The sequence below is a fragment of the Silene latifolia genome, chromosome Y, assembly GCF_048544455.1.
Source record: "Silene latifolia isolate original U9 population chromosome Y, ASM4854445v1, whole genome shotgun sequence".
Lineage (NCBI taxonomy): Eukaryota > Viridiplantae > Streptophyta > Magnoliopsida > Caryophyllales > Caryophyllaceae > Silene > Silene latifolia.
In genome coordinates this window covers 4,246,333-4,259,827 of record NC_133538.1, presented here as the reverse complement: position 1 = coordinate 4,259,827, position 13,495 = coordinate 4,246,333, and positions in this window count along the sequence as shown.

The window sequence follows — 13,495 nt, the reverse complement described above, 5'->3', positions numbered from 1 at the left end:
GTACTATCCCTCAACTTTAGCGTCCTTCAGACGTCCCGGATAAGGAACTCTGGTATCAATGAGTGGACCCGCGACCTTGTCTTTACCTTTATCAGCACGTGACACTCCCACGGCAGGGGGAGAAGACACGGTAGTGGAATTAGATGTTGAATTTGATGTTTCGCTAGTTCTAGTGCTCGATCGAACACATTTGTCACTCGATCGAATGGTTTTTTCAGGAAAATAACTCGATCGACGAGTCGATCGAGTCCCAGAATCACTCGATCGAACAACTTTGTCTGCCAAATCACTCGATCGAGAGGAATTAACTCCTCGATCGAAGTCTTCAAATTGGGCACTTCTCGATCGAGCAGGTATTGTACTCGATCGAGTAATGGGAGAAGCTAAATCACTCGATCGAGCTATATTTTCACTCGATCGAGCTGCGGGATGATATTCAGCAGGGATATCGTCTATTAGCTCCTCCAACTCGTTATCCGGGGTATCATCAGCTGTCACAACCCCGTCTTCTGGCATTTTCGGTCCATCATAAGTAAGATCTCTTCGGAGATTAATGGCGTTGATTGGGTCACATGGAGGTGGTTGATTCGCTTGGTTTTTCGCAAGTGTTAGACGCGCAACTTGCTCTCATAGCTTTGTTATGGCGGTATTATCCTTGTCACATTTCTTCCCGAGCTGTTGCGTTAAGTTCAACACCAAGGATTTCAGCTCGGCGAACTCCCTATTTGTAGAGAGCGAATTTGGTTACGGCATTGGAATAGAAGGGCTAGAGACATTTTTTGTTGTCAAATCCTCATAAAGTTTGGAGAATGGTACCTTTTGCTTGTATTTTAGATAGGCAATGACGCGCTCTACATCCGCCATACAACCAACAGGGTCATGCCCCTCCATATCGAATCTACCACACACTATCACATGCTCAGTAATAGCACAAACTTGTTCGTGCTCACCCATAGTCTGTATAATCTCCGGACTACCTAGCCTTCCGCTAGGACTCTCCACCTCAACCACTACCAACTCGTTCACATACCTACCTCCTCGGGGATTTCCATATTCAGCAACATGAATGGCCATTTTTTCGATAAGATGACACCCTTGATCATCCTCCATATTCTTCTGAAACCTCCCCTTAGCCGCATTATCAAGAATAGCTCTCTGGTCCGGATACAACCCATTATAGAATTGGGTACACAAGAACCAGCGCTTGAAGCCATGATGAGGTACAGATCGGACGAGCTTTGATGCGTGTCTATTATATGATGTTTTGCACCTCATTTTACACGCATTTCAGAGCTCAATTGAGTAGTTTATGCTACTATTTCCCTTGTTTCGTGCATTTCTTCCTTTTCATGCGATTTTGTAGGAATATGAAGATTTCAGCGGGAAATAAGCCGAATCTGTCCCTAAGTACTTAGCATTGCATTTGACATGGAGTATTGACTCGAGGAATGAGCTTGGTGCGCGTTTCAAGGCCTAAAGATAGCAAAAGCAAGGGTGCGTACGAGTTTAAGAAGCAAAGAAGCACTTCTCGACATTGCAGGCTGCTTCAGATGGCTATATCTCGAGTTCTAGAGCAGATAATCGATTGATTCCAATTGGAGGTGAAAGCTTATCCTCTTAGCTTTCCAACGCCGCGTAGAACGCCTGATTTGACCAAGTAACGAAGAAATGGAAGCTGTTTTAAGATCGGTGCGCGCTGCAGGAATTGTCAGAATGCAACTCTGTACAGCACTCTTGGTCGATCGACTGACATGCATGGTCGATCGACCACCACGCGAGCTGATACGCAAATTAAAAGATCGAGAATTCCAAAGCCCATTCTAATTAGGTTTAGGAATAAGAGTTACGCAATATTTTCTATATAATGTAACCAGAGGCATCAGTTTATGATCATCGAATTTTAGGAATTAATTAGGGTTCTTCTTAAAAGATTGTTTTTGTTTAATTCTCCGTCAATAAAGTTCACTTTCCGCACTTGGTTTTGGTATTTCCTATTCAATCCTCCCTACGGTATTCTTCGGTTCCTTCTGTTCAGTTTATTGCTTTAATTCCTCCGTAGTTAGAATTGTTAGCTTAGATTTCCCGAAGCCATAATATTGTTTTATGTTATTCATTTGCTTAGTTAATATAAATATGCAATCGTTAGCTTTATTAGTCAATTTCATTGTTGTTATTATCGTTGTTATGTCTAGCTAAATCAACCCCGCTGAAATGTAGGGGATCTATGGCGTAGATGGCATTAGAATAGGTGACCCCGCATTAGGGCTTGGTCGATCGACTGGCTTCTCTGGTCGACCGACTGAGCCGGTTAGTCGATCGATTTGGGGTAGCTTGGTCGATCGACTGACTTCGTGTTTGATTAGCATTGTTTGATTCGTTAAGTGCAATATTTAGCAATGAGACCGAGAGGAGACTTGTTAGATGCTTAGTTTTGACCGACCCATAGATCGAGAGATAGGGAAGGGCATTAATTAACGAATTAAGACGACTAAATTGCCGAGATCGAGAGATAATGTAATTTAGGCTTTAAGAATCACTTTTCAGGGCGAGAGCTAGTATTAGTGAGACTTAGGGACTGGTAGCATAGGCCGAAAGGAGCTACTAGTTAACTTGGACCGAAAGGACTTGTTTTACCCATCCTACACGACTGTATTTCGGACCTACCTAGGATTATGTGCCATCGCAGCTATAGTGAACCGACCGTCTTAGCATTTCCTTTCATCGTTGTTTACATCCTTATTTACTTTTATTTATTTATTTATTTTATGTTATTAGTTTTAGAATCAACTCAAACCAAAACCCCCACAAATCATTACCGATAGATGAAACAAAAGCAACTATAACTCCCCCGCCTCTCTGTGGTTCGACCCTGTTACCACTAGCCTAGGTTAGTCTTAATAGGAAATTATAAATATTATTTTTGGTACTCACAACGACGGGTATCAAATTTTGGCGCCGTTGCCGGGGAGGCAGCGCTAGTTTTGGTTGTTTTTCATTTTAGTCTTTTTTTTCGCCTCAAGGAAGCGAGTAACTTGAGGCGTTCTTACCATCTTCTTTAGTGTTGTTTTGTTAGGTCCTACGGGTCCTATCTCGCAGCACTTCAGAAGGATCCACACATGTTCCATTCTCGGGAGCAAAGCGAGTTCCGTTTTGTGAGAGATGCGGCGGAGTTGGACACACATCTGAGGCATGCGGGCACCCTAAGGAGAAGATGTTCGCTTTTCATCAACTTCAGCTCGACAATTCGTATAATTGCGCTCCTACTTCACCGCATCAACCATATGAGCCTCCTTATGAAGCCCCATCACCATCCACTCCGTCACAGCAAGAGTTGAAAAACGAAGTTGCAGAGTTGACGAGTCTAGTCTGTTGCTTATGGTGGAGGTACGGAAGAAAAGCAATGCGGCGAATCGGGTCTTAATCGCGGCGATATCTCATATTGCAACATTGGATCAAAATGCAGTGAGATACCAAGTCGTTTCACTCTCGAATCAGCGTATTGAGACCGTACATGCAATGACGCCGAGGAGCAGTCTGCTCTCGATGAACCCGAGAAAGTCTTGAAAAAGGGAAGAAGAAAAAGGGCGAGAAAAAGACGATCAAGAAGTAATCACGGTCGATCGACCGACATACCGATCGATCGACCGATCCGCAACATACAAAGCTAGCCTCATCGTTCTGTAGAAGTCGTCGATCGATCGACATGCATGGTCGATCGATCGACGACGCTTTGTAGGTGAGTCTTTTCGTCCTCCAATGCCGCATAACTTGAGGGATCACTTATTTCGGGTACGGCAACTCCGAATTCATTGAGGCAAGACCCGAGCATCGATGGGTCGGGTCTCGGTTCCCAAGTATGACCCGATGTCGATTAATGGGTCATATCTGAGACGGTCTGAGGAAGGTTCGAGCTTCAACAAAGAGAAGGTGGTGGATTTTCAGCCTAAATCCACTGATGCCGGTATAAGAGACCTAGAGGAGAGGGCTAAGCTACTTCTGACAGCCCCATATCCCGAGAGGCTAGTACCAACGAAGGATGAGGTATATTTCGAAAAATTTAAAAATGTCATTCATGGTCTTAATGTGCAAGTACCTTTTCTTGAGTTGGTAAATCAAGTTCCCGCTTACATGAAATTCATGAAGCAGCTTTTAAATAAAAAGCGGAAACTTGATAGGGTCGAGTCTGTTAATTTAACTGAAGAATCTAGCTCTTATTTGACTCACACTGCTCCACACAAGTTAGCTGACCCGGGTAGCTTTTCTGTCCCTTGTAATATTGGTACCTTCTCAATTGAGAAGGCATTATGTGATTTAGGGGCTAGTATTAGTGTCATGCCTTTAAGTCTTGCTAGAAAATTGAAATTGACTAGGTTTGCAGTTACTAGCATGACGGTACAGATGGCTGATCGTTCTGCGGTCCAGCCCGTAGGAGTCCTAGAGGATATTCCTGTGCAAATAGGAAAATTCTTCTTCCCAGTTGACTTTATTGTGTTGGACATACCTGAGGATACCCATATCCCTATCATTTTGGGTAGACCCTTTCGCACACTTGCTGGTGCGATTATTGATGTTGGCTCGGGGACACTAACCTTTAAGGTGGGGAAGCAGTCCATTAGTTTTGCCCAGACTTATAGGAAGAAAGATGCTATGTGTCCTGTCACTTGTAATGCGATTTCTACTCGTAAGTCTTATGTTGTAATTACTGACACTCCTCCTTCATTACCTGTGCCTATTCCTGTTATGACACCTCCGCCCCAGATTGGGAGCAATATGGAGGACAATTCTCTTGTTTTAGATATTGCAGGAGCCGGTTTGGGGAAGGAAGAATCGCTGATCGCTCCAGCTATGAAGGAGCCCATTGTTCAGAGAGGCGGTTTGGGATGTCTGAGCTATGCAACTGACGAGGAGCCAGATGAGGAGCCCAAGAAGAAGAAGCCAGTCAAAATTTCGGAGTGGGATCTCGAGTGTGAGAAGCTAGAAGATGATGGCCATGCTTGGGAAGATGCTAGAGATGACCCATTGAGTATTCCAGTCGGAGTAGAGTGGAGTCCAGCTTCTGAGATGAGCACTGCGGAAGCTACTTCATGTAGACAGAAGCCTTGGTCGGAGATTTTCATGATTTAGTTGATTCGTTTCTTAGACCTTTTTTAAGACAATTTATTGCTTTTAGACTGTTTATCGTTTTTCGTGTGCGCGAGACTTCGCTCTTTAATTTGGTTTGCTTAGGATTTTTATAAACTTTAGACTGTTACTTTGGGTTTTGCGCGATCTTGGGCGCATTATTATGTGCTTTTGCAGGTTGAAGACCATATTAGCTCAAGTTATTGGGCTAATTCGAAGAAAATCAGAAGTTACAGCAGGTTTTTCAGTCGATCGACTGTCCTGTGTGGTCGATCGACCACTGCCGCTGCTGTACCTATTTTCGATCACTCCCCTGCTGTGTTTGGTCGATTTGCGGAATTAAGGGAGTTTTCTACTCTACTTTATTTTCCGTCATATATCTGATTTCTTCCATTTTCTTAACCTTGCACATAATTACTGTCCCAATTTTGCTTTCTTGGTTTTATGCGCGGTTTTAATTGTCTTTTCTGGTCTTCGTTGGTAGCATTTGCGCTCATCGAAACCTCCTAGCTCACGTTGGTTTGGGAGGTTTCCTTTTCTTGCGCTTAAAGTCTTGTGAGTTCCCGATTTCCACTTCATGTCATACTTATTTATTTCATTTAACGCAAATTCCCGTTTTCCAATTTTATTTCATTACATGATTTTGCACAATGGGGACATTGTGCGATTTGGTTTGGGGAAGGGTTTTGCGTTGCATTTCATTTGCTTGCATTCACGTTTACATTTCAGTTTGCATTTGTTTATTTCATTTCCCTTATATATATACAAAATCCAAAAAAAAAAAAAATGAAAAATGAAAAATTTTCAAAAATTCAAACAAAAATGCACGTTTACTTTGGCATATAGGTCGAGTCGGAACGGTAGTATTTCAATGTTGACATTGCATTCGCAGCTGTTTATGCCTGAGCCTTACTAGATTAACATGTTATTAGTAGAATCATATATGCATAGTCTACGAGTTTTCGTTAAATTTCTTGCTGAACTTGAGACTTGACTTAGATTTTTGGCAAACTACATCATATTTCTGAGTTTTAGAGCCTATAACTGGTGACATTCATGACCAGTTTATCCAGTTTATGTGAGTAGTACTCCTTATGAGACATGTTTCCTTAATTTGCATAATTATGAATTTGATCTACTTAATACCTGTATGCATTCGGTTTGTGGTTTGTTGACACATGTGGTAGAGGTTTCCCTTTTCTCATTTTGCCCATGAACCCCTCATAGCCAAATTTAGCCTCTTTTGTCCCATAAACTACAGTCTAAAATTAGCCTACCTTATCCGAGCTAGTACTTGTATTTGTGGGAATGTTTTATTGCAAATTTGGTTATATGCTCATTTTGAGATGATGTTGGGAAGATGAAAGAAAAAGGAAGGAAAGAAAGAAGAAAAAAATAGAAAAGAAAGAAAAAGAGAAGAAAAAAAATGATTCGAAAAAGAAAAAAAAAGAAACAAGTGCTGTAGAAGGTGGTCGATCGACTGCTCCCTATGGTCGATCGACTGCAGCCCGAGAAAAAGAAAGTTCGAAAAATCACATGTTGTAATTATTCTGATTTGGTGATTTTCACTCCCATGTTATCATCTATATTCTTTGGGGAGTTGACTTTTATGGAAGTTGCGAGATTTGTGCTTGATAATTAGCACCCGGTTTTATTGTTGTTTTTGAGCAGGAAGTTGGATGTTGTCATATGGTTTTGTTTAGGTACTAGCTTGGCCGCCTATACCTCCACATTCCCATAATTGTTTTGCCTCTTCTTACCCATTACCTCACATATCCATATTTACCTCGGCATGTGTCATGGTCATTTGTTGGTTGGAATGCGTATGTACGGTTGTAGAGATTATTTTCATAGTATATTGCTGGCATGTTTTCATAGGTCGTAGTTAGGTGAGTGTCACTACAAAATGAATTCTTTCTATCTTTACATTATTCACTTGTGCTTATGTGTGATTCGAGCGACCGTGAGAGTCCAATTTGATAAGTCTCTATAGTTGACGGTTCAGCAGTTTTTTAACGACTACATAACTCGTTTGCATGATTCACATTGCTAATTGATTGTTGGTTATTGCATTAAATTGGTTTAGGCTTGACAAGTTGCATTTCGCTCACGAGATTGAACTCGTTCCATTAGGTTTTAGGAATGAAGTCTAGTTCTTGCTTGGGGACAAGCAAGGGTTTGGTTTGGGGAAGTTTGATGCGTGTCTATTATATGATGTTTTGCACCTCATTTTACACGCATTTCAGAGCTCAATTGAGTAGTTTATGCTACTATTTCCCTTGTTTCGTGCATTTCTTCCTTTTCTTGCGATTTTGTAGGAATATGAAGATTTCAGCGGGAAATAAGCCGAATCCGTCCCTAAGTACTTAGCATTGCATTTGACATGGAGTATTGACTCGAGGAATGAGCTTGGTGCGCGTTTCAAGGCCTAAAGATAGCAAAAGCAAGGGTGCGTACGAGTTTAAGAAGCAAAGAAGCACTTCTCGACATTGCAGGCTGCTTCAGATGGCTATATCTCGAGTTCTAGAGCAGATAATCGATTGATTCCAATTGGAGGTGAAAGCTTATCCTCTTAGCTTTCCAACGCCGCGTAGAACGCCTGATTTGACCAAGTAACGAAGAAATGGCAGCTGTTTTAAGATCGGTGCGCGCTGCTGGAATCGTCAGAATGCAACTCTGTACAGCACTCTTGGTCGATCTAAGCACAGCATGAAATGACCCAGAAAAAATCTACTTGGCCCCCTGTTACGGATGACCGTGAGAAAAAAACCAAAGTCACCCAAAATCTGCCGTAGTCTCAAGAGACAGTCGATAGTCAAAAGAATCGACTCTTAGGATCACCATGGAAGTCCTATCCACGACCGGGCAACGAATGTTATAAAACATTTAGGACTCCACGTCGATGTCACAATTGTGTCCTACGAGATATCCGTATAAATCGCCTCTGTGATTGGTCAGTCAACCGGTTGACTTATGGCTCGTTGAACCCACCATCAACCAACGTCACAAAATAATTGCGAGTTATCAGCTGTGGGCAATTAAGGACCGAAAAAAATATAATGTTCGTTCAGTTCACTTTGTGGTGTTCAAAAATTGTCGTACAATTCCACATGAAAAACAAAATATATATATATAAAATATCAAAACGATGATGTCGTATAGAGTACAAGAGAGAATGAATCTGATCCATAAAAGAGTACTATAACTTAGGAACACGTTTAATTCCCATGGAATTAACATGCCCTTCATGCTTATCTTGTCGTAATGGTTTAGTGAGAGGATCTGCTATGTTATCATCTGTAGCAATCTTTTCTATCACTACTTCCTTTTGCTCCACGTAATCCCGGATTAGATGAGCTTTCCGTTGTACATGTCTAGACTTGTTGCTAGACTTTGGCTCTTTAGCTTGGAAGATGGCACCACTATTGTCGCAATAGATGGTGATCGGGTCATTCGAACTAGGCACTACAGAGAGCCCATGTAAGAATTGACGCATCCATATCGCTTCCTTTGTAGCTTCAGACGCGGCATAGTACTCGGACTCGATCGTAGAATCTCTTTAATGATTTGTTTCGAACTCTTCCAAATGATCGCAGCGCCATTAAGAGTAAAAACGAATCCGGCATCGAGATCTCGAGTCATCTCGATCCGTTTGGAAGCTAGCATCTGCGTAAGCGGTTGCGCATAGCTTTTGATCGCCTCGATAAGTCAATGCCCAATCTTTAGTCCTCCATAGGTACTTAAGAATGTTCTTGACAGCCAGCCAATGTGGTTCACCTGGATCTTTGTTGGAATCGAATTGTCATACTCAATGCATATGCCACGTCCGGACGTGTGCATATCATGGCATACATGATTGATCCTATTTAGAAGCATATGGAATCCGTGTCATGCGCTCTTTCTCTTCCGGTGTCTCGGTGCACGAGACTTGCTCAAATGCACCCCTGGAGCCATAGGAAGGAACCCCTTCTTGGAGTTAGTCATCTTTGAATCTCTCTAGGACTTTGTCTATGTAAGACTCTGGAGAGATAACATCCGTCGTGATCTATCTCGATAGATACGAATGCCTAGAATTCTTTGTGCCTCTCCCAGATCTTTCATCTGGAAATGGTTTTTCAACCATACTTTCACCGAAGTTAAGAGAGGTATGTCATTCCCAATCAGGAGTATGTCGTCGACATACAATATTAGGAAGACAATCTTGCTCCCACTCGACTTGATATATAGACATGGTTCCTCGACAGATCGAGTAAATCCATTTTCTTTAATCACTTGGTCGAAGCGATGATTCCAACTCCGAGATGCTTGCTTAAGTCCATAAATGGAACGCTTAAGTTTGCATACTTTCTTAGGATGATGTGGATCGATGAAACCTTCGGGTTGTACCATGTACAACTCTTCCTCCAAAAAGCCGTTTAAGAAGGCGGTTTTCACGTCCATTTGCCAAATTTCATAGTTATGAAAAGCGGCAATCGCTAAGATAATCCGAATGGAACGCAGCATGACTACGGGTGCAAAAATCTCATCGTAGTGCAAACCTGGCACTTGGGTGAAACCTTTAGCAACTAGTCGTGCTTTGTAGATATCTTGTTGACCTTCCACTGAATGCTTTATCTTGTAAAGCCATTTGCATTGAAGGGGACGAACCTTAGCGGGTAAGTCAACAAGATCCCACACGTTGTTCTCATACATGGAGTCCATCTCGGATTGCATGGCCTCAAGCCATAGCTTTGAGTCGAATGGTCATGGCACCTTTATAGGTTGCGGGTTCACTACTCGTTAAGAGTAGAATGTCATCTATGTCATGTTCTCGACCGGACCAATGTATCTGTCCAGGAGGAATAGAGACTCTTCCCGACCTCCTAGGTTCCTCAGGAATATTCACCGCGGCCGGGATTGAAGGAACGGGTTCCTCCAATGGTTGCTCGGTGTTTGGTTCTGGAATCTCCGACAGGTCGAAGGTTCTATCACTCTTTGCATTCTCGAGAAATTCCTTCTCTAAGAATGTCGCACTAGCCGCAACGAAAACGCGTTGTTCGGTTGGCGAATAGAAGTAATGACCACGTGTTCCTTTAGGATAACCTATAAAGTATGTCTTGACCGATCGCGGGCCGAGCTTATCCTCGTGTCTCCACTTGACATAAGCCTCGCAGCCCCAAACCCGTATAAAGGACAAGTTAGGGACCGTTCCCTTCCATAGTTCATATGGAGTCTTGTCAATGACTTTAGACGGACTTGGTTAAGTATTAGAGCGGTGACAGGAAGAGCATAACCCCACAATGAGTCAGGCAACACGGTGTGACTCATCATGGATCGAACCATATCAAGTAGTGTTCGATTTCTCCGTTCGGACACACCGTTCAACTGAGGTGTTCCAGGTGGAGTTAACTGTAGGGCAATCCCACAGTCCTTTAGGTGTTGATCAAACTCGTGAGAAAGATACTCGCCACCACGATCCGAACGCAGTGTTTTAATCTTTCTACCTAATAGGTTACCCTATTCTCGGTATTCCTTGAATTTCTCAAAGGATTCACTTTTGTGCTTCATTAAGTAGACATAGCCATATCTACTTAAATCGTCCGTGAAAGTGATGAAATACCTATAGCCTTCTCGTGCGGTGATTGACATAGGTCCACATACATCCGTGTGTATGAGCCCTAATAGGTCAGCAGCGCGCATTCCAACACCTTTGAAGGAAATCCGAGTCATCTTACCGATGAGACATGATTCACACGTGCCAAATGATTGAAAATCAAAGGCCGAGATAGCTCCATGTTTGATGATTTTTGTTTTTACGCGTTTCTCATTAATGTGTCCCATACGGCGGTGCCATAGATACGTTTGATCTTTGTCACCAACCTTTAACTTTTTATTCATTACGTGTAATATTTCCGTGGTCTGATCTAAAACATAAATTTCGTTCATGGAGCGCTTGTCAGTAAATCATATCGTGTAATGAGAAAATGCAAGTATTATTCTCAATTACAAATGAAAAACCAAGTTTATCAAGTGCGAAACCGAAATAATGTTTTTCGAAAGACTGGGTACATAATAGCAATCATATAATGATAACTCAAATCCGCTAGGAAGCTGGATCACATATGTTCCCCTCGAGACGGCAGCCACTCTTGCTCCATTCCCGACACGCAGGTCAACCTCACCCTTTACGAGAGGCTTGAGATTTCGGAGGCCCTGCACATGATTACACAGATGAGAACCACAACTAGTATCAAGTACCCAAGTTCCGTAACTTGCGTGGTTAATCTCAATCATATGAATAAAAGTAGAAGGAGAAGACATACCAACAGGTTTAACGCGACCTGCTTTTATGTCCTCATGATAAACAGGACATGTACGCCTCCAATGCCCAGTCTTGTGGCAATGATGGCATTCCATGTTTTCATTCTTGCTCTTTGTCGCGCCTGATGAGGTGCTCGACTCACCAGGCCCACTCTTACCTGAACCCGACTTCTTGAACTTCGCCTTACCCTCTCGCTAGGTTTGCTCGAGCTTTGCCCTTACCCTTTCCCTTGTTTGTCACAACGAGAACATCCTGTTTCATGCTCCCACTGAACTTCATGTCCTTCTCGGTCTGTACGAGGAGGGAGTGCAGTTCATGGGGAGTTTTCTTCAAATCATTCATATAGTAATTCGCTCTAAATTGCGAATAACCATCGTGGAGTGAGTGAAGTATGCGGTCAATAACAATGTTCTCGCTGATCTTACAATCAAAGGTCTCCAGCTTCTCGACATTCTCAATCATGCTGAGAATGTGTGGGCTAACCGGTTGGCCCTTCTGGAGTCTCGCATCAAAGAAGCGAGTGGTATGCTCATAGGTCACGATTCTCGGTGCTTTCGAGAATTCCTTGGTGAGCGTGGTGAAAATCTTGTTTGCACCATGGGCTATGAAGCGTTTCTGCAAATTGGGTTCCATTGCAAAAATGAGTACGTTTTTAATCGCACCCGCTTCCATACAGAAATCATTAAACTTGGTGATTTCAGCAGCTCTAGCCGTGGGACTGGGTTCGCGGGATGGGCTCAAGAGATATTTGAGCTTCCGTCAAGCGGCAAGCATTCCGTAATGCCGCCTCCCGGTCGCGAAGTTTGATCCATCATTCTTGATCGAGTAGACCGATTCATCCGATTCATGAAGATCCGAAGCCAAGACTCACGGTCCAATGTGGCACTTGGCATTGGGTTATCGTAGAACTTGACCATTTGTTATTTGCGGTTTAATAAAACGTGATCTACACTTTGAAAAAAGAAAGAAAAACAAAACGAAATAAGCAACTCATCGAGGTGATTTAAGTCTATTTTAAAATTCATTTTAAACATGTAGACTCTCGCACTTGCATAATTGATCTCCCTCAAGAATGATACAAGTGATCCCAAGACTCAATTTCTGTAAATTGATAAGCCAACTGTTTAGCTAATTCTTCCGGAAGAACTCTTGGTCGATAGATTTCCGTAAATCCTATCTATAGTCCACCACAGTCACAGGATCGTACGAGTGACCATAGTGTTGAGATAAAATAGGTCAATCGGTTCCAACTTACCCGACGTAGAAGGGGTCATATTATGCCTACCGACGAAGAAGGGACTCATTGGAGTTTGACCTATAAAGACCGTTCTCAATTTTTGTTTATACGAGGAAGATCCCATCAACTAAATTATAATTCATATTAAGTGAACGAATAACTAGCGTCTGCATGAATGAATTAATTTGGGTGATGGCTTGTAAAAATCGTGTGACATACGAATGTCAAAGAAAACTAACTCGTGACCTCTAAATGTGTCAGTTTTCATGCATTTATTAGGTGGTTTGGTTTTTAGGCGGAATATGATGCATACTATCGTTACGATAAAATAAATAATTGAATGCAATACGTAAATAAAATTTCCTAGTGTGGCCTATCCTAATAAAAAGAACAAAATACAACTTTGGAATCCACCGTTGGACGCAAGAAGCTTGTCTTGTTGTTCCATCTTGATCCAGTTAGCGGGAGTGAGCATCTGGTCTCCGTCTTTGGTCTTCTCAAAAATTACAATTAAAACTACAAAATATAAACCTAATTACATTCTAATTAAAAACTGTAATTACAAGTGAAAAATCCAAAACGGAGATACGAGATCTCAAAATACAACCAAGACCGTGTTCCATCATTACGGTAACACGTTCTACTAAGGCCACACTAAGTTACAACTGATTGCAAAATTAAATACGTAATAAGAGGCATTCACAAGCATTCAAAATTAACGATAAAAAAAAAATGCATCAACTAAAAACAAATTCATTCGTGACATAATTCCGTAATTATGTTAAATTTATCCAAACCACCTTTTAATGATTACAATTCATGTGATAAAACCGCTT